The sequence below is a fragment of the Puma concolor genome, chromosome B3 (genome assembly GCF_028749965.1).
Source record: "Puma concolor isolate L17-30 chromosome B3, mPumCon1.1.hap2, whole genome shotgun sequence".
In the NCBI taxonomy this organism is placed as follows: Eukaryota; Metazoa; Chordata; class Mammalia; order Carnivora; family Felidae; genus Puma; species Puma concolor.
This window is the reverse complement of record NC_141672.1, coordinates 73,003,420-73,030,798: the sequence shown is the minus strand read 5'-3', so window position 1 is coordinate 73,030,798 and position 27,379 is coordinate 73,003,420. Positions and strand designations below refer to the sequence as shown.

Sequence of the window (27,379 nt, the reverse complement as noted above, 5' to 3'; positions counted from 1 at the left end):
TTATTGTCCCCATAAGTATAAATTCTTTATATCTGTGCAGAAAGAATGTGGGGGAATTGGAGATAATTATTTTTTTCACTAATGGATTGCCTGCTTTTACTGGTACAAACTATTTGGGTAACGAAACTATTAGAACTAAAATCACTTTTTGCCTTAATTTTAGGACTATAAATAGAATACCTGTCGGAATTCTGTTGGCAACACTTTTATCTTAATAAATACTGAGAAAAATGACTACAGAAAACATAAATGTAATCATAATGTTAATAATGGCAATAAACATATACATTGAAGTTTGGGCAACATAGGTGCTGGCTTTTATAGAAACTTTCGATGGATCATTATTTTTTTCCCTTCCCACTGGAAAATAAAAGGATAGCAGAAATGTGGGATACATTTTATTTTCCATAATGAGCCGGTGTAAGAAACACAAATCTAAGAAAGCAAAATTATATGATTTCTGAAACCCATGCAATCTGGAACTAAAAGAATGTAGTTGCCCTACTATGCATACATCTTATTTCCTCCAGTTCATCTGGGAGCCAGAGACCATTAGCAGGAATTCATATCTAGTACGTGCTTACAGGGTATAAACATGCTTATTTGTTTATTGGTTGGCTGGTCGAAGCCTTGTTCTAGAAAGGAGTTTTAAAAACTTAAAAAGGCCCAAACGGTGCAATTAGGCAGTGTAAATTGGGAACAAAAGAACAAAGAAAAGTAAGAATTGAGACATAAAATAGGTTCATGTATGCAGTTAAAAATTCATGACGGAATCTACCATAGAGTTGATATCAGTGGGTATATTGCAATTCCTGGTGATCCTTGGTAGGGGTTTTTGGGTAAGAAAAATCTATTCTTTTTCCATACTGAAAATGTAATGTGAAGAAACATTATCTGTTTGTGACTTAAAAATGTTGGATTCAAGTTTCAGTTTAAGTACGCAAAGAAATAGAGAAAATTATAAAGAAATCAGGAAAGCACAGAATTCTTTGTCTCTTTTAAAAAGGCTATTCTTTTCAAACCTGAAATACAAATTTTAGTCTGTTGAGATCATGACCTGAGCCCAAATCAAGAGTCAGATGCTTAACCACCTGAACCATCCAGATGCCCACCTTGTATATTTCTAAAGGCCTGTATATCTGTCATCTCCCTTAGAAGGTAAGTATTTGTTTTGTTCACTGCTATATTCCAAGCATAGAGATGGTTCTTAACAAATATTTGTTGAATTTTATTACATAAACTGAGATTTTTAAAGGATTACATTCTTGCTCCAATTCACGAGAGAGTAAGTTGGATAGATCTCCTTGCTCTAAGTCCCTGCAACTTTTTAACTCTTCACGGGACTGTGATTAGTGCTTTAAGGGAGGCACAAATAGTGGTGAGAAACTATATTCAGCAGGGGAAAGTCCAGAAATGTTCCATGAAGCATTCCATGACTGACCTTGCAGAATGGGTGGCATTCTAAGCTAAAATGAGGGCAAAGGACATTCTTTGAAGAAAGACAAGAATGAATAGAGGGATTGCTCAGGAGATGTGACTGAGGATTGGCTCATAGTCTAGATTGACCATAAGGGGCTTGGAAGACTAATGGGAAATGAGGCACAAATGATCAGCTAAGGCTTACTCTGGGGAGCCTTGAATGTTAGGGTGAAAACTTAGTACTTAATTTAGTAGTCACTGGGAAGACATTTGACATTTGCAAGCAAGGGGATGACATGATTAAAGATAGACTTTAGGAAGATTAATATGTCAGTCGCGAGTAGAATGCATTAGGGCTTGGAAAGGGTAGGTGAGGAGACAGTTAGAAAGCTATTATGGTTGTCCAAGTGAGGAGTAATGAGGGCTTCTGTGAGGACTGTGTAAGTGGGAGTGGAAAGAAGGGAAGTGATAAAGAAGACATTGTGAAGGCAGTGGACACAGAATGAATATAAATTGGCAAGTAATATGAGGGGTACTAGACAAGTAGTTAAACATGGTGACAGAGGTTTTGAGCTGGAGTGACTGAGCAAACAGAATCAGAAGAAACTAATTTAGGAGGATCTGATGTGTTCTCTTTCTAGATGTTACATTTCAGGTACTGAGAAGGTCCAATTGGCAGAAAAGCAGCCCCATCTTTGACCCAGGAGGGTAGCAGTTCTCCCAGAATTCTTCTATCTTCTCATTCATGTCCGTAGTGTCCCCTGTGAAAAGCAAAACATGCCGTTTTTTTACGTGATTGTTTCCAAGCCCTGGCGTGACTCACGGGCTACCCAAGATGCAAAAGTCACTTTCTGACATAGAGGGAAATATTTCTAGGGGTTGTTCTTTGTTTAGGCTTTTTTCTTCATCAGATGCAGTTGCACATATCAACTCCGAACTCTTTTCCAAACATCGTTTGTTCCTAAGGAATATTAACTCAGCCATAGTTGCCCTCCTCCCTGCCGCTGCCTTTTATTACCTGGTTCCACCTCAACTAGGTCAGGACAGCTCTACAAAAGTGCTTTAATTGCCACAATGATGGGAACTGAATTAATCCATAGCAGATGAACGAGGATAATGAAATCATTTTCTTTTCTCTCAATGGTCTGTGCAGCATCATCTCTTCTGATACACTTCAGTGTCTGACCTTTTAAACTGACAGGATGTTCACTGCTGAGGCTTTTTAAAGACATCTATCTCTCCACAGAAAAATGGAAGCCAGACATCCAAGACCGACTTATATTTGTCTGTGAATCAAGCTGTCATTTTTGTTCTGCCAGAGTCTGTTATCACGTCTGGACAAGTAATTATTCTCTAGGTTAGGTTCTTACAACCTTGAATTTTTAGGAAAGTCCTTGAGACTGAAAGCAGTCACTTTCTTGCAGCTACAGTCCATGCATATCAGTGAGTTATGTGGTGACTTGGCAGCTATTACTGCTATTAAGCATTTAGTCTATTAAGCACACAATTCTTTTAACTTCGCAAGAGCTTCTAGCCTCCATCTGTTTCGCCCATTAGGATCCCTACTTAGTTCTCCCACTGCATGTAGGCAACTGGCAGTATGCTCCTTGTAAAACAGGTGTAAGCCTGGACAGTGAAGGACACGGATGGGGCAAGAACAATCACAAACTTCTTTATGGTTCCTGTACATTCCAGCTGGAATCATGAAGTAGAAAAGAAGGCCTCCCAATTAAGTACCTGTTTTTGCTGAACACAAGAGAACCCGTTCCTTGCTGCTGAATGGATTATGACCACGGCACAGTGCGGTGGGACTGGCAGAGGACAGACGGTCCCAGGTTCTTTCACAGATGTTAGAAACACACCTCAACACTTGGAACATGGGACCTAATTCGAAATGGTACAGTTCGTCTAGGTCTCTAAGCGTTCCAAATCAACTCAGAATCCAACGGTTTCCAATGAAAACCTGAGCTCATATTTCAGCGAGAAATTAAATAACATAGAAAGAGAGCAGCAGCTCCCACAGAATTCTGTTTGAGACGGAGAATTGCTAGAATCAAATTCTCATTACCTACTTCTTTTTGGAAGAGAAACCAATTACAAGCAGTTAGGCAGTGGGTCAGTCGTAGTACGAATTTCAGCTTGGTAGTTTGACAGAGACCTTTTGACTATATTTTGAAAAGGTCTCTTTCCTTTGTCATTCTCATTTATGCTTAGAAAGTCACATTCATGGGCAGGAACTCACGCTACCTTTTCCTGCTCCCCAATCCCAATCACCTGGCTTCGGAGGAGGAGGTCATGATATGTAGGATCTGGCACATTGTCCAAAGTTTAAGTCTTTAAACATTATTAATGATATAAAATCGTAGCTCAGCACCTAAAATAAAGATTGTAGGGGACAGGAGGATTGAGTAAGATCAGGTGCTCAGTTTATTTTGCAGATTGATAGGAACAAAGAGGAAAGCGAGCTTTCCAACCTTCAAAGAATGACAGGACAGGAACAGGGGGCTGCAAAGATCCCAGTGCACATCCTCATTTCCAAATGATAATGTGACCCTGACCACTCTCCTTTTCTTCATATTATAGGATGAATGACAGCCATTTCCTCTCCTGTCATTTATGCATGAATGGTCCAAAGAATCTTAGTATTATTAGGTAAAACCCTACTAAAACAAAATATGCTTATCACTAGTTTTTCCGCTACAAATAGAAGGATGCTATATTCAAGGAAATCAAATTGCTCCTAGAGAATTGTACTTTCTTATCTAAAATCTAACTCTCTTTTAAACCCTGGAATTAGATATCTATTATTTATGGGGGTATCCTCAGCTGAATACTTTCAACAGAACAAAGTAAGAATATAGGGCTCTCAATTCATTAAAAATTAGCATGAAACATGATTACTATTATGGCATATCCTTATTAACATACACACTTGATTGTAACCATTGAGTGATATCATTGTGACACAGGTACATGCTTATCAATACTTTCTGGTCCCCAAGGAGGTGACACTTGTGTGGCTCTCCTCTGTCTCCTGCCTCTTTACATAAGACTACATCAAGGACAACTGCCCCTCCCCCCACCCTGCCAGTAGTCCTTGAACTTATAGACAAGTGATTATCAAGGCTTTGCCATTCGTTGGTAAATCAACTGTTGAGTTTGCAGCATTGAGGGACCCTCGTTATTCCTCATGAATAATTATTGTCTGACCAAAAAGTCCAACAGAAACAAGAAGAAAATTTTGTTTTCCTGCACCATATGATCTGAACAATTTGATGTCTGCAACAATATGAGAGACAATTTTCAGTTGCCTTTTAGGCTTAAATTGTACGACACCAGAAAATAAAATGTTTCTTCTTAATCTTCCTATTTTGTAAGCCCTTAGTTGAAGTTTTTCTAAATATTGGACTCCCAAGGCCTTAATTATTCAGAAAGAAAATTCAATTTCTTCAGGAAATTATCTCCCTCTTGCTTTTAGGAATCTGATCTTTGCCAAACAGAAACAATAAATAGGAAATAGTGTGTCTTTTTGAAGCGATTGGAAAAACCAGAACGCCATCTTTCAACTTGCCGTGTACATTACCAAGTGGGGACTGTTTTCTACAAAACATTAAAGGATCTTTTCCATGTGTTAGTTGGCTTAATGCTTGGGGGGAAAATCATTGTATTTAGAGAAAAAGTGCATTAATTGAACTCCACAGCATGTCTAATTCAATCCTCAGGAAAATGCTCTATCTCTGCAACATGAGCTGGGGGTGCACCAGTTACATATAAGGTGAGTGCAAACAAATGAACATGCACCTTGAGAGACCATATATTGGTTGGTGCTGCGCCAATAACAAAATTCTCACATAAGCTTCAGGACAGATTCTCTCATAGGCAACTTCAAAAACTATTTTTTTGGTTAAAGCTGTTTTCAGAAAACTGGAGGCACAGAGTAAATGTTATTCCAAGGTTGATATGCTTGAGTTCTACTCCCAGTTTGGGTGCTGTTTCCTTTCTTTTAAAATTCTTTTTCTGAAATATGGTAATGTCTAGAGTGCAGTTGTCTCAAGACACAGACAAACCTGACACAACTACTCTGTTGCCTGAAGTCTGAACTGGGTAGCCCATGCTTATAGCGGGATTCCAGTCCAATATCCTCAAAAGATGTTTCATCCAAGCTGTCCGGATTCAAAGAAGTTATTTTATTACATATCCCTGGGTTTTGCCTAAAGCTGTCTACTCTAGTGGCTGTTACCTAAGCCTATTGTGTAACCATTGCCCTTGGTTTGTGGAAGGACATGTCTGTCTTTGCTCTTGATCCTACCATCTGCCACAGAAGGGAAATTTCCAGGCCAGTGATTACATTTTGCAACATCCACATTTTTACCATCCCCACTATGTAGCAGGCAGAGAGCTATTGTTATAGCACAGGGATTACTGTTTACAAATCTGTCCTGTCCATTGGGGATGGTTCTCTTGGCAGGTGGTGGCTATATCCAGAGGCTGACATTTGGGATTTCCCTATTTTCCCAGGCAGAAGCAGGTTCAGTAGGGCCAGGGAAGTTCCTGACTTAGAACCATGGTGACTGATCCTACCAGGGTGGACAACCCAGTAGTGCTACGCCAGCCACTGGTACAGAAATGCCCTTCTTATCTTTTACAACACTGCCCGCTGTGCTGAAGCACTGAACAGAGCTAAAGGCATTTCCAGATAGTGCTGCCTTAAAAGCAAAACTCCTTCAGAATGCCACCCCTGTGACTTAAAACCTAGCTCCAATAAATAGCTCCACTCCAATCAAGTCAGAGGAAGTCAGTCAACATCTCTCTCTCCACGACACGACACTGGGGGATTTTATAGTAAGTCATAATTCAATCCTTCATTAGAGGAAGAAAAAATGTAAATTAAAAATACCTCAGCCAAGCCATTCCCAGCAGCAATAACAGAAATCTCTGCTGGCTAAACAAGAGGCCACCAGACTGCTATCAGAACCTCTCTGTTTGCTATCATTTTAGACCACAATTAATTTAAAATTTTTACTTCCAAAGTAAAGGGAGGGAATACAATAATCCCAATTTACTTTTTAAATAAAAAGCTTAAGTGGAAAGGGTCCATGGGGAAAGCTCAACCCAGGCCAAGGTAATTCTCATCATGAGGAGAGATACCTGTTTAAAATGCAGAGTCACAGGACAGCCTGGCCTCTCTTCCCATAATGCTTCCTGTGGGCTTAAGAGAATTCTTTTATTTTTTTTCCTTCCTTTTTGGTTTTTAAAAAAGTAAAGTTGGACTTGCAAACACTAGCAGTTACTGCCTTAAAAAAGCAATTCTAAGGAACTGAGAGGCCCTGCTGAAGAAATGCTCTCCAAAAGCGATAGGGAGCAAAGGGATTAAGAAGCAGATCATAAAGCAAAATGTATCCAATATATAAAGCATCCAGAAAGGATCTGAGGCTTCCCTCCAGAAGCAATAGGCCAGATCATTCACAGAGGGGACAGGATTGGGGAATTCGCCGGACACAGAAATGGGGGAAGCATCTAAAGCATGTGGTCACAGTAGCGTTATTCAAGAGGGTGGTCTGGGTGAGAGAGAATCAACCCCAAGTCACAGGGGGTATCCCACAGGGTACTGGAACAGTACTTGGGGTTCTACTATCTGGAGTAACTCACGAGAGCAGAGCAGGGTCCTTCTCTGTAGTCCCAGAACCAGAACTAGAGTAGCAGGCAAATTAACAGGGTCATTCTTGGGCAGAGTGGGACAAAGGATGGGCAGAGCTAATAAAACTGGGTACAAGATGAAGGCATTGTCAGAGGAACACATTCCCTGATTACATCTTAATGCCCAAATCAAATGAATAGAATACTTATTTGAATTTTTTGCGGATGATGACAATCACATCTCTTGTTTCTATGACAACATAGATTTCTGTTTCTCATCCCATCCGTCCACCACTTCTGTCTCTTTCACTCTATCTTTATGTATACCCTTGTCTCCGTGTTCCCAAGGGCTCCATCCATAGCCCCCTTTCCATCATACATGTTCCACTTCTATGTTTTTCAAGAATAAATAAATAAATCCATATCAATCCCCCCACACTTTCGAAAACTCTACAGTTACATAACCAAGTGTCTGCCAGAAATCTTCACCTGCTCTTCCTAAGGCACTTGAAATTAAACACCATCCTATCTAAAATTAAGCTGATGCTCTTCCCCTTTCCCTTTACCCTACCCCTCCTAGACAAATTTGCCTTTCTTCTCTATTGCACTTCACAGTTATCACATTATCATCTGCTATGATATAAATTGTTTCCTCCAAAATCCACAGGGTGAAGCTCTAATCCCCAACGTGATGGTATATGGAGGTGGGGACTTTGGGTGGTAATTAGGTTTAGGTGAGGTCATGAGGATGTGGCTCTTATGATGGGATTAGTGCCTTTAAAAGAAGAGACTCCTCAGGGCACCTGGGTGGCTCAGTCAGTTGGGCAACCAATTCTTGATCTCAGCTCAAGTCATGATCCTAGGGTTGTGGGATTGGGCCCTGCATCAGGCTCAACACTAAGAGTAGAGCCTGCTTGGGATTCTCTCTCTCTCTCTCTCTCTCTCTCTCTCTGCTCCTTTCCCCAGCTTGCTCACATGCTATTTCTCTAAAAAGAACAAATATAAAAACAAAAACAAAAAAAGGAAGAGACTCCAGGAGCTTGCTCTTCTCACTCCCCCATATCCACAAAGAAGAGGTCATGTGAGCACATAGGAAGATGGTGACCACCTGCAAGTCAACAGAAGAAACCTCAGAATAAAACCTTCCTTGCTGACACCTTGATCTTGGACTTCTCAGCCTCTGAAGCTAGGCAAAATAAAGGTCTGTTTCTTCAGTCCCCCGTCTCTGGTATTCTGTTGTGGCAGCCTGAGCTAGTCTTTACCCAGTCTTCTGAGATAGAAACCAAACATTAATTCCAGTCCCTTTCTTCTCACTTACCTTCCATATTTAATCACCTTTGATATTCTCATCCACTACATTTCTCTCTGACTTTCAAATACATCCCTTCTCTAATCCTACTGCCTCTCCTCTAATGCAGCTCATACCATATCTTATCTGAACTACTTTAATAGCCTCCTTCATGATCTCTGTGCTTTTAGACTGTCTGCCCTCTTAATAGTCCCAACCCCATACCTCTCAGTTCTCCAGAGTGGTACCATAGCAATCCCTCCAAAATGCAAATTTGACCATGTTACTAACCCATATAAAACTCAAATGCTTACCAACAGCTTTAGGAGAAAATCTGAGTAATTCAGTACTGTTTTTCTCCTAAACCATACTGCTTGTCATGAATTATAGGTACTCTCATGGTATGAATATATATAATCCCTCTCTAGAATCAGGGATTTTCACTTGCTGTGGTTTAACTCGTTTGTCTCAACTAGTTTTGAGTTATGTTAAAAATTATATGCCTACAGCAAATGATATATCCCAAGTTTTCAAATGATTTTCTTTTTCTATAAGAGCAAAGGGAGTAGGTACAATATGTATCTCAGCAGAGATAAAACATGTATCTAAATGATCACTTTAGAATATGATATGTATTGTTGCCACTTTTCACTTGCTCCTTCTGCTTTTGTTTTTGTTTTTGTTTTGTTTTATTTTGTTTGAAGTATAGTTGACATACATATAGTTAACACATAACATTACATTGGCTTCAGTTGTACAACATAGTGATTGGACAACTCTATAGGTTATGCTGTGCTCACCACAAGGGTAGCTACCATCTGTCACCATACAGCACATTTTTAAAATATTTTTTCCTTTTTTTTTTTTTTTTTTGTTTTCTTCAGTGTTGGTTGTGATCTCTCCTCTTTCATTCCTGATTTTATTTATTTGGGTCCTTTCTTTTTTCTTTTTTTTTTTTTTTAATTTTTTTTTTCAACGTTTATTTATTTTTGGGACAGAGAGAGACAGAGCATGAACGGGGGAGGGGCAGAGAGAGAGGGAGACACAGAATCGGAAACAGGCTCCAGGCTCTGAGCCATCAGCCCAGAGCCCGACGCGGGGCTCGAACTCACGGACCGCGAGATCTTGACCTGGCTGAAGTCGGACGCTTAACCGACTGCGCCACCCAGGTGCCCCTCTTTTTTCTTTTTGATCAAACTGGCTAGGGGTTTATCAATTTTGTTAATTCTTTCAAAGAACCATCTCCTGGTTTCAATGATCTGTTCTACTGGCTTTTTGTTTGTTTGTTTGTTTCAATATTCTGCTCTAATCTTTAATGTTTCCCATCTTCTGCTGTTTTGGGGTTTTATTTGCTGTTCTTTTTCCAGCTCTTTAAGGTGTAAGATTAGGTTATGTATCTGAGAACTTTGTTCCTTTGTCAGGAAGGCCTGGATTGCTAAATACTTCCCTCCTATGACTGACTTTGCTGCATCCCAGAGGTTTTGGGTGTTATCGTTTCCATTGGCTTCCATGTACTTTTTAATTTTCTCATTCATTCTTTAGTAGGATGTTCTTTAATCTCCAAGTACTTGTTGTCTTTCCAAATTTTCTCTTGTGGTTGATTTCAAGTTTCATAGCATTGTGGCCTGAAAATATGCATGGTATGATCCCAATCTTTTTGAAATTGTTGAGGGCTGATTTGTGTCCCAGTATGTGGTCTATTCTGGAGAATGTTCCTTGTGCACTAGAGAAGAATGTGTATTCGGCTGCTTTAGGATGAAATGTTCTGAATATATGTTAAGTCCCTCCAGTCCAGTGTGCCATTCAAAGCCATTGTCTCCTTGTTGATTTTCTGTTTATATGATCTTTCCATTGTTGTAAGTGGGGTCTTGAAGTCCCCTACTGTTATGGTATTACTGTCAATGAGTTTCTTTATGTTTGTGATTAATTGATTTGTATATTTGTGTGTTTCACCTGGGGGACATATATGTTTACAATTCTTAGATCTTCTTGGTGGATAGACCCCTTAATTATGATATAATGCCCTTATTTAACCCTTCTTATAGTCTTTATTTTAAAATCTAGATTGTCTTATATAAGTATGGCTACTCTGGCTTTTTATACCCATTAGTATGATAGATGGTTTTCCATCCCTTTACTTTCAATCTGAAGGTGTCTTTAGGTCTAAAATGAGTCTCTTGTAAAGAGCATATAGACAAATCGTGTTTTCTTATCCATTCTATTACCCTATATCTTTTTATTGGAGTATTTAGTCCATTGACATTTAGACTGAGTACTGAAACTTATGAATTTATTGTCATTATGTTGCCTGTAGAGTTGGAGTTTCTGGTGATGTTCTCTAGTCCTTTCTAGTCTTTGTTGCTTTTGGCCTTTTTTGTTTTGTTTCTCTTTCCTCCCCTCAGAGAATCCCCCTTAAAATTTCTTGCAGGGCTGGTTTAGTGGTCATGAATACCTTTAGTTTTTGTTTGTCTTAGAAACTCTTTATCTGGAGCTTGTGGGCTGGTGAAAACGTGGAGATCCGGGGTGGCAGGAGCACCTGGAGAGACTCTGGAACGTCTGTGCCCTTTCCCCACACTGGGTCCTGTGTATTTTCTCCATCTGGCTGTTCCTGATTTATCTCCTTCTGTAATAAGCCAGTGATCTAGTGAGAAACATGTTTCTCTGAGTTGTGTGAGTTGCTCTAGCCAACTGATGGAAACCAAAGAGGTGGGCATGGGATCCTCCCTCAGAAGCATAGTTTAAAGCCTTACATATTTGAGATTTCGACGGAAGATGGTGCTGTATGAGGACGCTGGGCTCACCTTGTCCTGCTGATCACTTAGATTCCACCTACATCTGCCTAAATAACCCAGAAAACTGCCAGAAGAGTAGCGTAATGGACTCTCCAGAGCCAAGCGTAGACAAGAGGCCTACGGAAGAGGGTAGGAAGGGCGGAGAGGTGGTGCGTGCTACACGGACTAATGGGAGGAAGCCGGGGCACTGAAGGGGCAGCCAGCCTGGCAAAGCAGAGCCCCCCAAGATGGGCTTGCAAAAGCAGAGGGGTCAGACTCTGTGAGTTCTGACAGCTAGTGGGACTTACCAACTGGAATGTTAAAAGTCAACAGCTCTGCTCTTGGAGAGTGGGGAGGGTGAAAGGATGCCAGGAGGGAGAGCTGTTGAGCCCTGGAAGACAGAGCTCACCTTGACGGAGGAACAAAGGAGCTGGCAAGTACCATTTCCCTCTCCCATCCCCCAGCCGAAATTCCAAAGGGAACCAGTTCCTGTCACTGAACTTACTTGCACTGCACAAATTCCCAATGCTGTGCTTCTGTGGATCCATCCCTCTGATGGGCCTGCCTCTCTCCTGGTGCTGCAGGGCCCCTCCTGTAGGGAACCACTGATGGCAAGGCAAACTAAGCTTTCCCACCCCCCACCCCCTGCCCAGGCACCTTGTGGATGCACCCTGGCTAATATGCCCTTGGCCAGATCCCATCGAAGCAGCACCACTGGCCTGGCAGTGTGCAAGTAGCCCAGACAAGGGCCACACCACTCCACAGTGAGTCATTGGGTCTGACTGCTGCCCTGCCAACCAACACAAGTTACTCCGGACAGCACAGGGGAAGTGCGCTGCAGTTTGGAGCTACCGCAGGGACTACGCAAAACGATGAGACGGAAGAATTCTCCTCAAAAGAAACTCCAGGAAGTAGCGACAGCGAACAAATTGATCAAAAACTATTTAAGCAATATAACAGAACAAGAATTTAGAGTGATAGTCATAAAATTAATCACTGGGCTTGAAAAAAGCATAGAGCACAGCAGAGAATCTATTGCTACAGATATCAAGGGACTAAGAAATAGTCATGAGGAACTAAAAACTGCTATAAATGAGGTGCAAAATAAAATGGAGGTGGCCACAGCATGGATTTAAGAGGCAGAGGAGAGAATAGGTGAATTAGAAGATAAAATTATGGAAAAAGAGAGAGCTGAGAAAAAGAGAGATAAAAAAATCCAGGATTATGAGGGGAGAAATAGAAAACTAAGTGATGCAATCAAACGGAACAATATCCGTATCATAGGAATTCCAGAAGAAGAGAGAGAGAAAGGGGCTGAAGGTATACTTGAACAATCATAGCTGAGAACTTCACTGATCTGGGGAAGGAAAAAAGAATTGAAATCCAAGAGTCACAGAGAACTCCCTTCAGACGTAACTTGAATCGGTCTTCTGCATGACATAGCATAGTGAAACTGGCAAAATACAAAGATAATGAGAAAATTCCGAAAGCAGCTATGGATAAACAGGCCCTGACTTACAAAGGTAGACACATAAGGGTAGTAGCAGACTTATCTACTGAAACTTGGCAGGCCAGAAAGGAATGGCAGTAAATCTGCAATGTGATGAACAGAAAAAATATGCAGCCAAGAATCTTTTATCCAGAAAGTGTGTCATTCAGAATAGAAGGAGAAATAAAGGTTTTCCCAAACAAAGAAAAACTGAAAGACTTCATTACCACTAAACCAGCCCTACAAGAGATCCTAAGACGAACTCTGTGACTGAAATGTTGCAGGGACCACAAAGTACCAGAGACATCACTACAAGCATGAAACCTACAGACATCACAATGACTCTAAACCCATATCTGTCAATAATAACACTGAATGTAAATGGACTAAATGCTCCAACCAAAAGACATAGGGTGTCATAATGGATAAAAAAAAAAAAACCCAAGCCCCATCTATTTGCTGTCTACAAGAGACTCATTTTAGACCTGAGGATATCTTCAGATTGAAAGTGAGGGGATTGAGAACTATCTCATGCTACTGGAATTCAAAAGAAAGCTGGAGTAACCATACTTATATCAGATAAACTAGACTTTCAATTAAAGGCTGTAACAAGAGATGAAGAAGGGAGTTATATAATAATTACAGGGTCTATCCATCAGGAAGAGCTAACAGTTATAAATGTCTATGTGCCAAATACGGGAGCCCCCAAATATATAAAACAATTACTCATAAACATAAGTAACCTTATTGATAAGACTGTGGTAATTCCAGGGGACTTTAATACCCCACTTACAACAAGGGATAGATCATCTTGACACAGAATCAATAAAGAAACAAGGGCCCTGAATGATACATTGGATCAGATGGACTTGACAGATATATTTATTTTATTTTTTTTTTTTAATTTTTTTTTCAACGTTTATTTATTTTTGGGACAGAGAGAGACAGAGCATGAATGGGGGAGGGGCAGAGAGAGAGGGAGACACAGAATTGGAAACAGGCTCCAGGCTCTGGGCCATCAGCCCAGAGCCTGACGCGGGGCTCGAACTCATGGACCGCGAGATCGTGACCTGGCTGAAGTCGGACGCTTAACCGACTGCGCCACCCAGGCGCCCCTTGACAGATATATTTAGAACTCTGCATCCCAAAGCAACAGAATATACTTTCTTCTCGAGTGCACATGGAACAGTCTCCAAGATAGACCACATATTGGGTCACAAAACAGCCCTCAATAAGTATAAAAGAATTGAGATCATATCATGCACACTTTCAGACCACAATGGTATGAAACTTGAAATAAACCACAGGAAAAAGTCTGGAAAACCTCCAAAAGCATGGAGGTTAAAGAACACCCTACTGAAGAATGAATGGGTCAACCAGGCAATTAGAGAAGAAATTTAAAAATACATGGAAACAAATGAAAATCAAAATACAACAATCCAAATGCTTTGGTATGCAGTGAAGGCAGTCCTGAGAGGAAAATACATTTCAATCCAAGGCTGTCTCAAGAAATAAGAACAATCCCAAATACAAAATCTAACAGCACACCTAAAGGAAACAAAGCAGAACAGCAAAAAGACACCCCAAACCAAGCAGAAGAGAAATAATAAAAATCAGAGTGGAAATAAAAATCAGAGCAGAAATAACAAAAATCAGAGCAGTAGAGCATTTCTTTTTTTTTTTAATTTTTAAAATGTTTTATTTATTTTTGAGACAAAGAGAAACGAGTGTGAGCAGGGGAGGGGCAGAGAGACAGAGAGAGAGAGAGAGAGAGAGAGAAAGAGAGAGAAAGAATCTGAAGCAGGCTCCAGGCCCTGAGCTGTCAGCACAGAGCCCGACGCAGAGCTCGAACACACAAACCGTGAGATCATGACCTGAGCTGAAGTCAGATGCTTAACTGACTGAGCCACCCAGGCGCCCCATAGAGAAGTAGAGTATTTCAATGAAACCAAGAGTTGGTTTTTTGAAAAAATAAATAAAATTGATAAACCTCTAGCCAGGCTTCTCAAAAAGAAAAGAGATAGATAAAATCATGAATGAAACTGGAATTATTACAATCAATCCCTCAGAAATACAAGCAATTGTCAGGGAATACTATGAAAAACTATGTGCCAAAAAAATGGACAACCTGGAAGAAATGGACAAATTCCTAAGCATGCACACACTTCCAAAACTCAAACAGGAAAAATAGAAAACTTGAAGTGACCCATAACCATCAAAGAAATTGAATCAGTTATCAAAAATCTCCCAACAAATAAGAGTCCTGGACCAAATGGCTTCCCTGGGGAATTCTACCAGACATTTAAAGCAGAGATAATACCTATCCTTCTCAAGCTGTTCCAAAAAATAGAAAGGGATGGAAAACTTCCAGACTCATTCTATGAAGTCAGCATTACTTTGATTCCCAAACTAGACATACACCCAGCAAAAAAAAAAAAAAAAAAAAAAAAAAAAAAAAAAAAAAAGAGAGAGAGAGAACTACAAGCCAATATCCCTGATGAATATAGATGCAAAAATTCTCAACAAGATACTGGCACACTGAATTCAACAACATATAAAAAGAATTATTCACCACGATCAAGTGGGATTCATTCCTGGGCTGCAGGGCTGGTTCAACATTTGCAAATCAATCAGTGTGATACATCACATTAATAAAAGAAAAGAAAAGAACCATATGATCCTGTCAATAGATGCAGAAAAAGTATTTGACAAAATTCAGCATCCTTTCCTAATAAAAACCCTCGAGAAAGTCGGGATAGAAGGAACATACTTAAGCCACTTCATAAAAGCCACTTATGGAAGGCCCACAGCTAATATCAACAATGGGGAAAAACTGAGAGCTTTCCCCCTGAGATCAGGAACACGACAGGGATGCCCACTCTCACTGCTATTGTTTAACATAGTGTTGGAAGTTCTAGCATCAGCAATCAGAAAACAAAAGGAAATCAAAGGCATTAAAATTGGCAAAGATGAAGTCAAGCTTTCACTTTTTGCAGATGACATGATATTACACATGGAAAACCTGACAGATTCCACCAAAAGTCTGCTAGAACTGATGTGTGATTTCAGCAGGGTCGCAGGATACAAAATTAATGTACAGAAATAGGTTGCATTTTTATACACCAATAGGGAAGCAACAGAAAGAGAAATAAAGAAACTGATCCCATTCACAATTGCACCAAGAATCTTAAAATACCTAGGAATAAACCAAACCAAAGATGTAAAAGATCTGTATGCTGAAAACTATAGAAAGCTTATGAAGGAAATTGAAGAAGATACAAAGAAATGGAAAAACATTCCATGCTCATGGATTGGAAGAATAAATATTGTTAAAGTGTCAATACTACCCAAAGCAATCTACACATTCAATGCATTCCCAGTCAAAATTGCACCAGCATTCTTCTCAAAGCCAGGGCGAGCAATCCTAAAATTTGTATGGAACCACAAAAGACCCTGAGTAGCCAAAGTAATAGTGAAGAAGAAAACCAAAGAGGGAGGCATCACAATCCCAGACATTACCCTCTACTACAAAGCTGTAATCATCAAGACAGCATGGTATTGGCACAAAAACAGACACATAGACCAATGGAATAGAATAGAAACCCCAGAATTGGACCCACAAATGTATGGCCAACTAATCTTTGACAAAGCAGGAAAGAGCATCCAATGGAAAAAAGACAGTCTCTTTTACAAATGGTGCTGGGAGAACTGGACAGCAACATGCAGAAGAATGAAACTAGACCACTTTCTTACACCATTCACAAAAACTCAAAATGAATGAAGGGCCAGGATGTGAGACAGGAAACCATCAAAAGCCTAGAGGAGAAAGCAGGAAAAAACCTCTCTGACTTCAGCCGTAGCATTTTCTTACTTGACACCTCTCCAAAGGCAAGGGAGTTAAACGCAAAAATGAACTACTGGGACCTCATCAGGATAAAAAGCTTCTGCACTGCAAAGGAAACAATCAACAAAACTAAAAGGCAACTGACAGAATAGGAAAATATATTTGTAAATGACATATTGGAAAAGGACTAGTATCCAAAATCTATAAAGAACTCACCAAACTCCACACCCAAAAAATGAATAATCCAGTGAAGAAATGGGCAGAAGAAATGAATAGACACTTCTTTAAAGAAGACATCTGGATGGCCAACAGGCACATGAAAAGATGCTCAACGTCACTCCTCACCAGGGAAATACAAATCAAAACCACACTGAGATATCACCTCATGCCAGTCAGAGTGGCAAAAATGAACAAATCAGGAGACTATGGATGCTGGAGAGGATGTGGAGAAACGGGAAACCTCCTGCACTGTTGTGGTAATGCAAACTGGTGCAGCCACTCTGGAAAACAGTGTGGAGGTTCCTCAAAAAATTAAAAATAGATCTACCCTATGACCCAGAAATAGCAGCTAGGAATTTACCCAGGGGATACAGGAGTTCTGATGCATAGGGGCACTTAAACCCCAATGTTTATAGCAGCATTTTCAAAAATAGCCAAATTATGGAAAGAGCCTAAATGTCCATCAACTGATGAATGGATAAAGAAATTGTGGTTTATATATACAATGGAACACTACTTGGCATGAGAAAGAATGAAATATGGCCATTTGTAGCATTGTGGATGGAAATGGAGAGTGTTATGCTAAGTGAAATAAGTCATACAGAGAAAGACAGATACCATATGTTTTCACTCTTATGTGGATCCTGAGAAACTTAACAGAAGACCATGCGGAAGGGAAGGGAAAGGGAAAAAAAAGTTAGAGAGGGAGGGAGGCAAGCCATAAGAAACTCTTAAAAACTGAGAATAAACTGAGGATTGATGGGCGGGTGGGAGGGAGGGGAAAGTGGGTGATGGGCATTGAGGAGGGCACCTTTTGGGATGAGCATTGGGTGTTGTATGGAAACCAATTTGACAATAAATTTCATGTAAAAAATAAAAAATAAAAAAATAAAGCCTTAAGAAATTCTTTATCTTACCTTCTATTTTGAATGACATTCTTGCTTGATAAAGAATTCTTGGTTGCATATTATTCTGATTCCTCACGTAGAATATATCCTGCCATTCCTTTCTGGCCTGCCCAGTTTCTGTAGATAGGTCTGCTGCAAACCTGATCCATTTTCCCTTATAGGTTAAGGATTTTTTTTTCCCTTGCTGCTTTCTTAATTCTTTCATTTTCAGTGTGTTTTGTGAATTTGACTGTAATATGCCTTATTGATGGTTGGTTTTTGTTGAATCTAATGGGAGTTCTCTGTGCTTCCTGGATTTTGATGTCTGTGTCTTTCCCCAGGTTAGGAAAGTTTTTTGCTAGGATTTGCGTACCTAAACCTCCTACACTTTTCTCTTTCTTAATCTTTTGGGCCCCCTGTGATTCTGATATTGTTCCTTTTTAATGAGTTACTGAGTTCTCTAATTCTTATATTATGCTCTTTTGCCTTAGTTTCCCTTTTTTTTCTGCTTCATTATTCTCCATAATTTTGTCATCTTTATCACTGATTTGCTGCTTTGCTTCATCTATCCTTGTTGCATGGCAACCTTTTGAGATTTCATGTCATAACATTTTTAATTTTGTCCTGATTAGATTTTACTTCTTTTATTTCCACAGAAAGGGATTCTATGCTTTTCTCAACCCCAGCTAGTATTCTTATTTTCGTGATTCTAAATTCTAGTTCAGACATCTTGTTTGTATTTGTGTTGATTAAGTTTCTGGCTGTCATTTCTTCTTGTTCTTTCTTTTGGGGTGAATTCCTTCTTTTTGTCATTTTGGAGGAAGAGAAATAATTAACAAAAACTAAAATTAAAAAATTAAAACCAAAAATATCAAAAAAAGAAAGCTAGATACTAGACGTATTTTGGTTTTCTTGTTGAAAGAAGCTTGATAGAATAGAGAAAAAGGGAAAGAAAAGAGAAAAAAAAGAAAAGAAGAAGAAAAAAGAAAATGTTTAAACATTAAAAAATATACAATAGAATAAAATAAAATAAATAAATTAAAATAGAATAAAAAACTTACAAAAAAATATAAATATAGTAAAAGAATTCTTTAATTATGAAAATGGGAAATAGTGTCCAAGAATAAGAAATGAAAAAGAGAAAAAAATGAATAGTCCAGCCAACAGAATTAAATTTGAATGAAATTACATCCAATTTCCCCTAGAACTCAAACCATGAAGCACTCTATTATTCGTACACTAAGCAGGGGGAGAGACTTGTGATCGTCCTCTAGGGCTTGGTTGGCACAGTTGGACTACGTTTGGTGTAACAGCTCCATTCTCTACTAGGTGGTGCTGCTTAGCTTATTGGGGTGGATCTGTGTGGCATGCATGCAGGTGTATGCACAGGTGTGGGACAGGTGAAAATGGCATCACCCAGCTCCCCAGTCTCTAGCATGAGAACTCTGTGCTCTCACCGACTGGCCATCAGGTACCCCTCCTTTGTCTCCAGCTTCCGCCCACTCCCTATTCCACAATGCCCATGACCAAGCTATCAGACTGCCAGGTGGCACTTCTCTCCAGAATTTTAAATCAGATGGGGCTGTGTTTCCAAACCCCTCACTTCTCAGGGTCCTGTAACTTACACTGATCCTCTGGGGGAGGGTCTTGCCAAACAATGTCCAGGTGCTGGCTTGCCCCCAGGAATGCTTGTCGGACTGTGCCGCTGCAAAGGGCCAGAGACTGTGTCTGGGTGCCAGCCTGTCACAGAAAAAGTTCACACTATCATGTAGCAGCAGCGGTTCAGGGGACTAGAGCAAACCACAGCCTGCAATGGGCACAAGGCTTCAGCACACCCAAGGGTCCTTGTTCCAACACCAGCAAATGTTGCTGTTCTCTGGGGTCCCCTGGGACCTTTTCCTGTGGGGAGGTCATACACCTCTACCAAATGTCCTCCCAGCAGGGGAACATCTTCTCCCTGTGTGACCCAATGACCCCTCAGACCTTAATGTCTGCTCCTGAGGATTAACCCATGCCACCAGGGCACCACCAGGTATCAAGCTGCGGAATTTCCAACTCTATGCTCTCCTGCTTATAGAGCCCTAATTGTATTGCAACTCTCTCCTTTCTCCTTTCTCCCTTTCTTTTTCAAACCCTGTGGGTGCTTCCACTCTTTCTTCTTTTCTTCAGCTGCTTTTGGGGTGAGTACTTTTCCTGTACTCTCCCCCCATCTCTGTCCTCTCTCTGCAAACAAAAACAGTTCCCTATCCTCCACAGCTTTTCTATCCCCCAGTTCACCTCTCTGCTGTTGTGTACCTGCCAAGTTCTGTGGCTCAAGTTATGCCAATTGTTGTGTTAATCCTCAGATCAATTTTCTAGGTGTGCAAAATGGTTTGTTGCTGATCTAGTTATATTTCAGAGTTGAGAGAAGCAGAAAATTTCCATGCTGCTCCACCATTCTGGCCTCTCCCTTCATTTTTTTAAATGTTTATTTATTTTTGGAAGAGAGAGAGAGAGAGAGGAAGTGGGGGATGGGCAGAGAGGGAGACAAAGAATCTGAAACAGGCTCCAGGCTTTGAGCTGTCAGCACAGAGCTTGATGCAGGGCTTGAACCCATAAACCATGAGACTGGACGCCTAACCAACTGAGCCACCCAGGTGCTACCTTTTATCCCCCCATTTTTTATTGATTTGACTGAGAGAGAGGGGGAGAGGGGGAGAGGGGAAGAGACGGAGACAGAGAAAATCCCAAGCAGGTTCCATGCTCAATGCATAGCCTGATGTGTGTCTCGATCCCAAAATGGTGAGATCATGACCTGAGCTGAAACCAAGAATCAGATGCTTAACTGACTGAGCCACCCAGGCACCCCACCATACAACACTATTACAATACTATTGGCTATATTTCCTATGCCATAACTTTCACCCTCATGACTTACTCATTCCATAACTATAGCCTGTACCTACCACTCCCCTAATTTGACATATTTTAAAAGGCTTACTTGTCTGATCACCACTTACTTTCCAATTTTATCTCTCACTGTATCACCTTGTAAGACTAGATTATTTGTGTTTCCCCAAACATATCACATTTCTTAATATTTTGCTGGCTACTTATGTTGCTCCCTTCACTTAAAATGATATCCTCCCCCAAATTATCCTGGAATTTTTCTATTTGTATTTCAAAATGCAGCTCAAACGTTAACTTCTCTGTATTTTTCTAATCCCTTTCTTTCACTATACTTTTCCATGTTTATCAAACATCTTTTATTTTAAATCAGTATCCTACTACATTGTAATTATTTTGAATGAAGTTTTAATAGATGATGCCCATGACTTTTGATTTGTAGTTCTTTTATTGTTGTTAAATTTATTACGGTTTCTTCTTGAATTCATTGCTTTTTAGAAGGGTACTACTTCTAATTTCTAAACATAAAAATGATCCCACTTCTTAGTTGTTGATTCCTAACTTAACTGCATTGTAATTAATATATTTTGTATGTCATTGACTACTTGAAACATGCAAAGACTTCTGATCTATCACTTGGTCCAATTTGTAAATATTTTATGTGAGCTTCAAAACATTGTATGTTCTCTATTAGCTTAAGAGTCCATAAATAACTACTAAACTCATTTATTTTTTTAAATGCTTTATCTGTAGGTTTCTGATAGAAATGTGTTCGAATCTCCTTTTAGTTTCCATGAGTTGGTTTTGTACATTTTGACTGTGCTATTGGATGCATACAAATTTGTGGTATTGATGTCCTGAGAGATACTGAGAATTGTTTCTTTTATTATGTAAAGTCCTATCTTTTCTACTAATGCATTTTACTTTGGTATATTTTGTAGTAAAATCTTGGATATTTTTTGGGAGATTTATATATACCTATGTCTTTTCCAAACTCTGTATGGGTGTGGCATGTCTTTTGGCTGTGTTTTTTTTTTCTGATCAGTATTTTAGAGTGTATGTTATCTCTTAATTTTCAAATTATTTGTGTATTATGAAAAATTATTGAAAGAAAATATGTAGGTATATTTTCTGCCTTTGAATAGGTGAATTTTATCCATTTACAATTATTTTTATTACGCTGTAATTTACTGTTGTATATTTAATGGTTTCAGGAACTTGCTTATACCAGTGCACAAGAAATGACTGTGCACATCTCTTCCTGACTGTTCTTTTAATGGCATCTCACAGTAGCAGCTTAAAATGGGTCATGGTAGGATTATTAGCTCCACAGAAATAGGCAGATTATAAAAATTAGAACTTTTTTAGAAGAAAATAGTTGTTAAATATTTTCTATCACATTTTTGGATGTATTTGTTATGACTATCTTCAAGTGCTGTATTCTTTATATACCAATCTTCTTTCCTGCTTCCTTTTACTCTCACCTTCTGTTCTGTTGAGAAAATTTTAATATTTCCTTTGAAGACATTTTGTTTTGTCTCTCTAAATTGAAGGTTTTTTTAGTATTCATTTTTAATAGAAGTTTTTGAGCATGCATGTGTGTTGTTATTGTTGTTGCTGTGGTTTTGATATTTGGCTTTAGATTTCCTGCCTGCCTTTTTTTGTACCTGTTCACTTCCAGACATTCTGTGGTTGCCTTCAACCTGACCTGGCATGCCTACAGTTTATGCACAGGTCTCAAAGCAGTTTTTCAGAGTTCCTCACCTGCAGTGATATTTATGTTATCACAGGTGACATTATTTTCTCATTATTTCATTTCATAATCTTTTCCTATCCAGAAATGAATACATGTGTATCACCCAAATTTAGGAACATATATAAGAAGAAACAAAAAACTGAAGTCCTACATATACATGTAGCTATTTCTAACTATATTTTAATAAATATGTGATTATAGCCCACCATTTATAAAAGTTTGTATTTGATATCTCAATTTAGAAAAGTTTATAAAAATTTATAAAATTTGTATAATTTTAAAAATTTATAAAATTTTATATAAATTTATAAAAATAAGTTTAAGGCATGTATAACATTATAAGGTGGAAATACCATAATTTAAAGAGTCATTTTATTATTGGTAGGTATTCAGGTCACTTCATTTTTTGTTTGGCTATTAAAAAGTATTGTCAGTGCTCGCTTTGGCAGCACATATACTAAAATTGGAACGATACAGAGAAGATTAGCATGGCCCCTGAGCAAGGATGACACACAAATTCGTGAAGCGTTCCATATTAAAAAAAAAAAAAGTATTGTCACAGTACATACTGTTTATCATATATCCTTAGAAATTATTTTTTAAGTGTAATAACTGTTTCAAAGATGGGAACTTTGTAAAAACTACTTTACCACATTGTCAAATTTCCCCATAGAAAGATTATATTAATATAGATTCCAATCACTACTATGGACATATGCCAGGGCCAATATATTTTATGATTTATCTCCAATACTATTATATTCAATATTGCTTATCCTCTTCTATTTTTCTTACTCTATGGTTTAGAAGAGGCACTGAAAAGAAATTAAATTATTTAGGAAACATTGAAATATTGGTATGATTAGGTGGATATTCTTTGGATTTTATCTTAAAGAAAATTAATTCCTCTAACTCTGTCACTTTCTGTATTCTCTGATAAAATGGAAAGAAGCACATTAATTGGCATTAGATGAGAGGCGAATTCACCCTATTTCCTAAGAGCCAGGAACACTTGATACTAAGCTTGTTTACTGCTTCTCCCCTCCCTGGCCCGGGGCTATATAGACCACTGTCTATTGAAACTAAGCATTTTCTAGACCTGTGGACATATCAATATACCATGTCAAATATTGTAATAGGTATTTTTTATCTCTAAAGAATAGTGGGAAGAATTGATAATACCAATAATAGTATTATCTGATTTTGATCAAGTATTTTAACAAACATAAGACATTCTTCCTTTTCCTTACAAATACTTGTTTTTCCTACTAATAAGGGGAAATCTTGAATAATTGTCCAATGTAATTCCCCATACTATACAGGAAAGTTAGTCTTCCATTTTTTGTTCCCAGTATAAATAGTGATCTTATTTATTTCATTGTTTTAAACCATTTTAAGATTACCTGTTTGTAGTTACTAGATGAACCATTTGTATTAACCCAATTCAATAACGCAACTGATTTAGGGTCGCCTGGGTGGCTCAGTAGGTTAAGCATCTGACTCCAGCTCAGGTCACGATCTCACGGTTGGTGAGTCCAAACCCTGCATCAGGCTCTGTGCTGGCAGCTCAGAGCCTGGATCCTGCTGCAGATTCTGTCTCCCTCTCTCTCTCTGCGCCTCCCCCACTCATATTCTGTCTCTCTCTCTCTCTGAAAAAAAAAAAGTAAACATTAAAAAAATAGGTAAATAACACAAGTGATTTAGATCAAGTGTATTCTATATAATGAACACATTTGGTCAGTTGTTTTAGAATAGTGAAAAGACAATTAAGTTCCCTTTAAGTATTTATTTTCCAAATTAAAAGATGAATGTTACAGGGCACCTGGTTGGCCGAGTTGGAAAAGCAAGGGACCCTTGATCTTGGGGTTGTGAGTTTGAGCCCCATGTAGGGTGTAGAGATTACTAAAGAAAAAATAAATAAACATTAAAAACCCCTAAAAGATGCAGGTTATTCTATGTTTCTTTAAAATCTGATTAACATACTATATCTTCTGTTTATCTTTTAAATTATTTAAAAATCCTCACTGAAAATATTTAGCTATGAAAATTAAACTTGGCCACTATCTTCAAGGAGCCTTTGACTAGCTCTAAATATAAAGGAATTATCACTTTTTGTATCTACATGCAATTCGTGAAAGAAAAAATTAAAAATTTGCATTTCTCAGAAATTTGGATGGTCAGTAAAGAAAAAGTCATGCCATAGACCTCTGTAATCAATTTCCTACTATGTTAAAGATAAAAAACAAGATCGAGTTTAAAAAGTATGCTGCAATGATTCATTATGAAGAATGCAATGATATTAATATATATGTGCAGACTTTTACAATCTATTCAATATTTACAGCACACTCAGAATGAAGGTTATTCACGAGGCAGGGGCCTCACTACTGCCCTTTAGTGAGCAAAATGTGAAGAGATTGTTTTCCTTTTCTTCCAGGAAATTCCTCCTCTCTGCAACAAAACGAATAAACAGAAAGACAATTTGTTTCTTGATTATTTGTTTGGTTGTAAGAAGAGAAGGGCTCTAGGATGCTTAAGTATATCCTCAGTAAAGGATACTGCTGTGGGATGAAAGGAGAGCCTATTTTATAAAAGTATTTATAAAGGAAGATGATATAATTACTGAGAAGGAGGATTCACCTCCCCATAAAGACTTGTTTGGTTGTTTGTTTGCTTTTTATGACTCTTATTAGCATTGTGAGATATAACTCATGGTCTTATAAGACACCTCTTATTATTATGTTTCTATGAACATAGGATTTCCAGAGGCAATTTATTACTTCTTTCTTTGATTCACTTCAGACTTGTATCTGTTTTAAGATTTAGAGTACAATATGTTCGCTCATTTTCAAATTACAAAAAAGGTGAGAAAATAATATTTTATCTTTTTTTAAGGAAAGCCTACTTTTTATGTGCTAGTTTAGCACAAATGTTAACATTTTAAATATCACTTGTGACAAGACAGTCGTCTTTTGCAAAGCAGGAAGATGAACTTGGGTTTAGGGTTTAACTTCTTCGTGGGTTGTCAGAACCTCAGCAGGTACAGGACTCCTCTCTAACTTGGCCCAGGAAAAACGTGGCTGCTCCAAATGCCATCTGCTTTTCGTCACCTTTTGTGTAAGACTCAGGAAAGGATATGGCTAAAGCATTGTAACTAACCAAAATCTTTACAGCCTCTTCCCATCTTGGGACCTATGCTGTGCATCAAGTTTTTGGGGTTCAGGAATAAAAGTAGAAGAGAAAAATAAAGGGTGGTATTTAGGCTTAATTGAATTCCTTGTTTTCTACAAGGGTAAAGATTAGGATGAATGCATAGACCAAAGCATCATCATCTGGCAATTTTAGGTGGCTTCCATGGATACTCTCACATCTGCTGACATTCCAAAACGGGTGTGTAGAGTAAGTGGAAACTTCCCACAACATCAGCCCTGTCCACATGCCAGGAAAGCAAATATTACCCTCTTTCCATGTCCCACACTCAGACTCTATTGTCAGCTCTCCTTTGTAATTCCATATTATCAGAAATCAGGAAAAAACAATGAATACACACACTTCTCCACTCAAACAGGTCAAAGGGTGCTTGTGCAGACAATGTAAACCATTCTCCATTTTATGTTAACGGCAACCTGTCAGACAGAGATGGCCTCAAATATAGCCCCCCCCCCCCCCCAGCTGACGGGCCTAATTAAAAGAAAGAGTTCAAATTTTACAATGTTCATGTTTATTTGCAGCAAGACTTTTTTTTTATTATCATGAAATCCCTACTCAATTTACGGTGCTTCTCTCAGCCTCTAGATTTCCTAAAAGGAACTCATTTTAATGTTCAAAATCACACTTAGCAGGATTATTCTGCCTATAGCTCCAATTCCCCAAAGGAGACGAAATGGGTCTTCCGATCAATGTTTTGTTTGGGTGTATATCACTTACCCGAAGCAGAAAGGCTTGTTGCAGAATTGAAATGTCTTTGATGTAAGCTGTTTACTGTCATGTTCACACTTTCCCAGGAGACTCCACAGTGGGTCTGCTGCTGATGGTTGCCTTGTTCACCAAAGAGAGACCTGTTAGTCAAGCGTCAGTATCGGCTGGTTTGCTAACTTTCTGTTGGACCATAGGTTGGTAGGGCACTCGGCACTGACATGAATCAGTACAAATCTGTTGCCTGCTACCTCAAACCGAGTACTTTTATTTGGTTAAGAAAACAAAAAGTGGACATTTTAAAGACACGGAGCACCAAGAAGCAGAGAACAGAAGCTCTCAAAATTAAACTTAGGAGAGAAGTTATTGCTGAAGGCGATAAAGATCAATTGAAATGATACAGGGAAACTAGCTGACAGAGAAGATGAATGTTTACTGAGAATCCCTGGTATTCAATGGAAATGTTCCATAATCAGCGAAAAACTGGAAACACACTAGTTTATGTAGCTCTGCTTCAATGGGACGGGATATGAGAAAGTTTGCAGCAGGAACGCTGAATGCCAACATTGCTTGTATTCAGAGACTTGATCTGAAATATTACATATGTTCTTATTTATTTCAAAACGCTTTTCAAATGACTCAGTTTTTTTTTTAAATCATGAGCTGTGGGGATTTGTTTCTGACCTGGACTTCATTGGTATATGGGATAAGATGCAGCTCATGGTTAAAATATTTAGTAGTTTTTGGGTTTAATTTTAGTTTGGTTCAAAAAATCTTTCAGGTTGATCTGACTTGGAGTTCAAGGTTTTTCCAGTTGAAGTATTACTCCAATATACTGTGTACAAGTTGGTGCATAGCAGAATCCAAGGGGATAGTTGAAAAGAGTATAAGCCTAACACATTATTTTGAATGTGAAGAATTGAATCTTCTGGTTATATTCTATTAGATTAAGTTTGATAACTATTTAGTATCAAAATCAGGTAGAGTAATATTAAAATTAAAATGGGAATACGGGGCGCCTGGGTGGCTCAGTCAGTTAAGCGTCCAACTTTGCCTCAGGTCATGATCTCACAGTTCATGAGTCCAAGCCCCGCGTTGGGCTCTGTGCTGACAGCTGAGAGCCTGGAGCCTGCTTCACATTCTGAGTCGCCTTCTCTCTCTGCCCTTCCCCCACTCATGCTCTGTCTCTCTCCGTCTCTCAAGAATTAATAAACTTAAAAAAATTTTCTTAAATGGGAATGCTGTGTTCAAAGATACGTCATATTTAT

The 27,379-nt window shown here is 38.8% G+C and overlaps 1 long non-coding RNA gene and 1 other non-coding gene across 2 annotated transcripts; one reads left to right on the top strand and one right to left on the bottom strand.

Moving 5' to 3' along the window:
- Positions 1 to 385: 385 nt before the first annotated feature.
- LOC147580055 (uncharacterized) lies at positions 386 to 26,436 on the bottom strand. The gene is made up of 2 exons (XR_015251873.1): positions 26,124 to 26,436; positions 386 to 2,180 (listed from the first exon to the last, which is right to left on the bottom strand). It is a non-coding gene; the product is annotated as an uncharacterized LOC147580055 (long non-coding RNA).
- On the top strand, positions 22,630 to 22,736 carry LOC112856533 (U6 spliceosomal RNA). The gene has a single exon (XR_003223107.1). It is a non-coding gene; the product is annotated as a U6 spliceosomal RNA (small nuclear RNA).
- Positions 26,437 to 27,379: the final 943 nt, after the last annotated feature.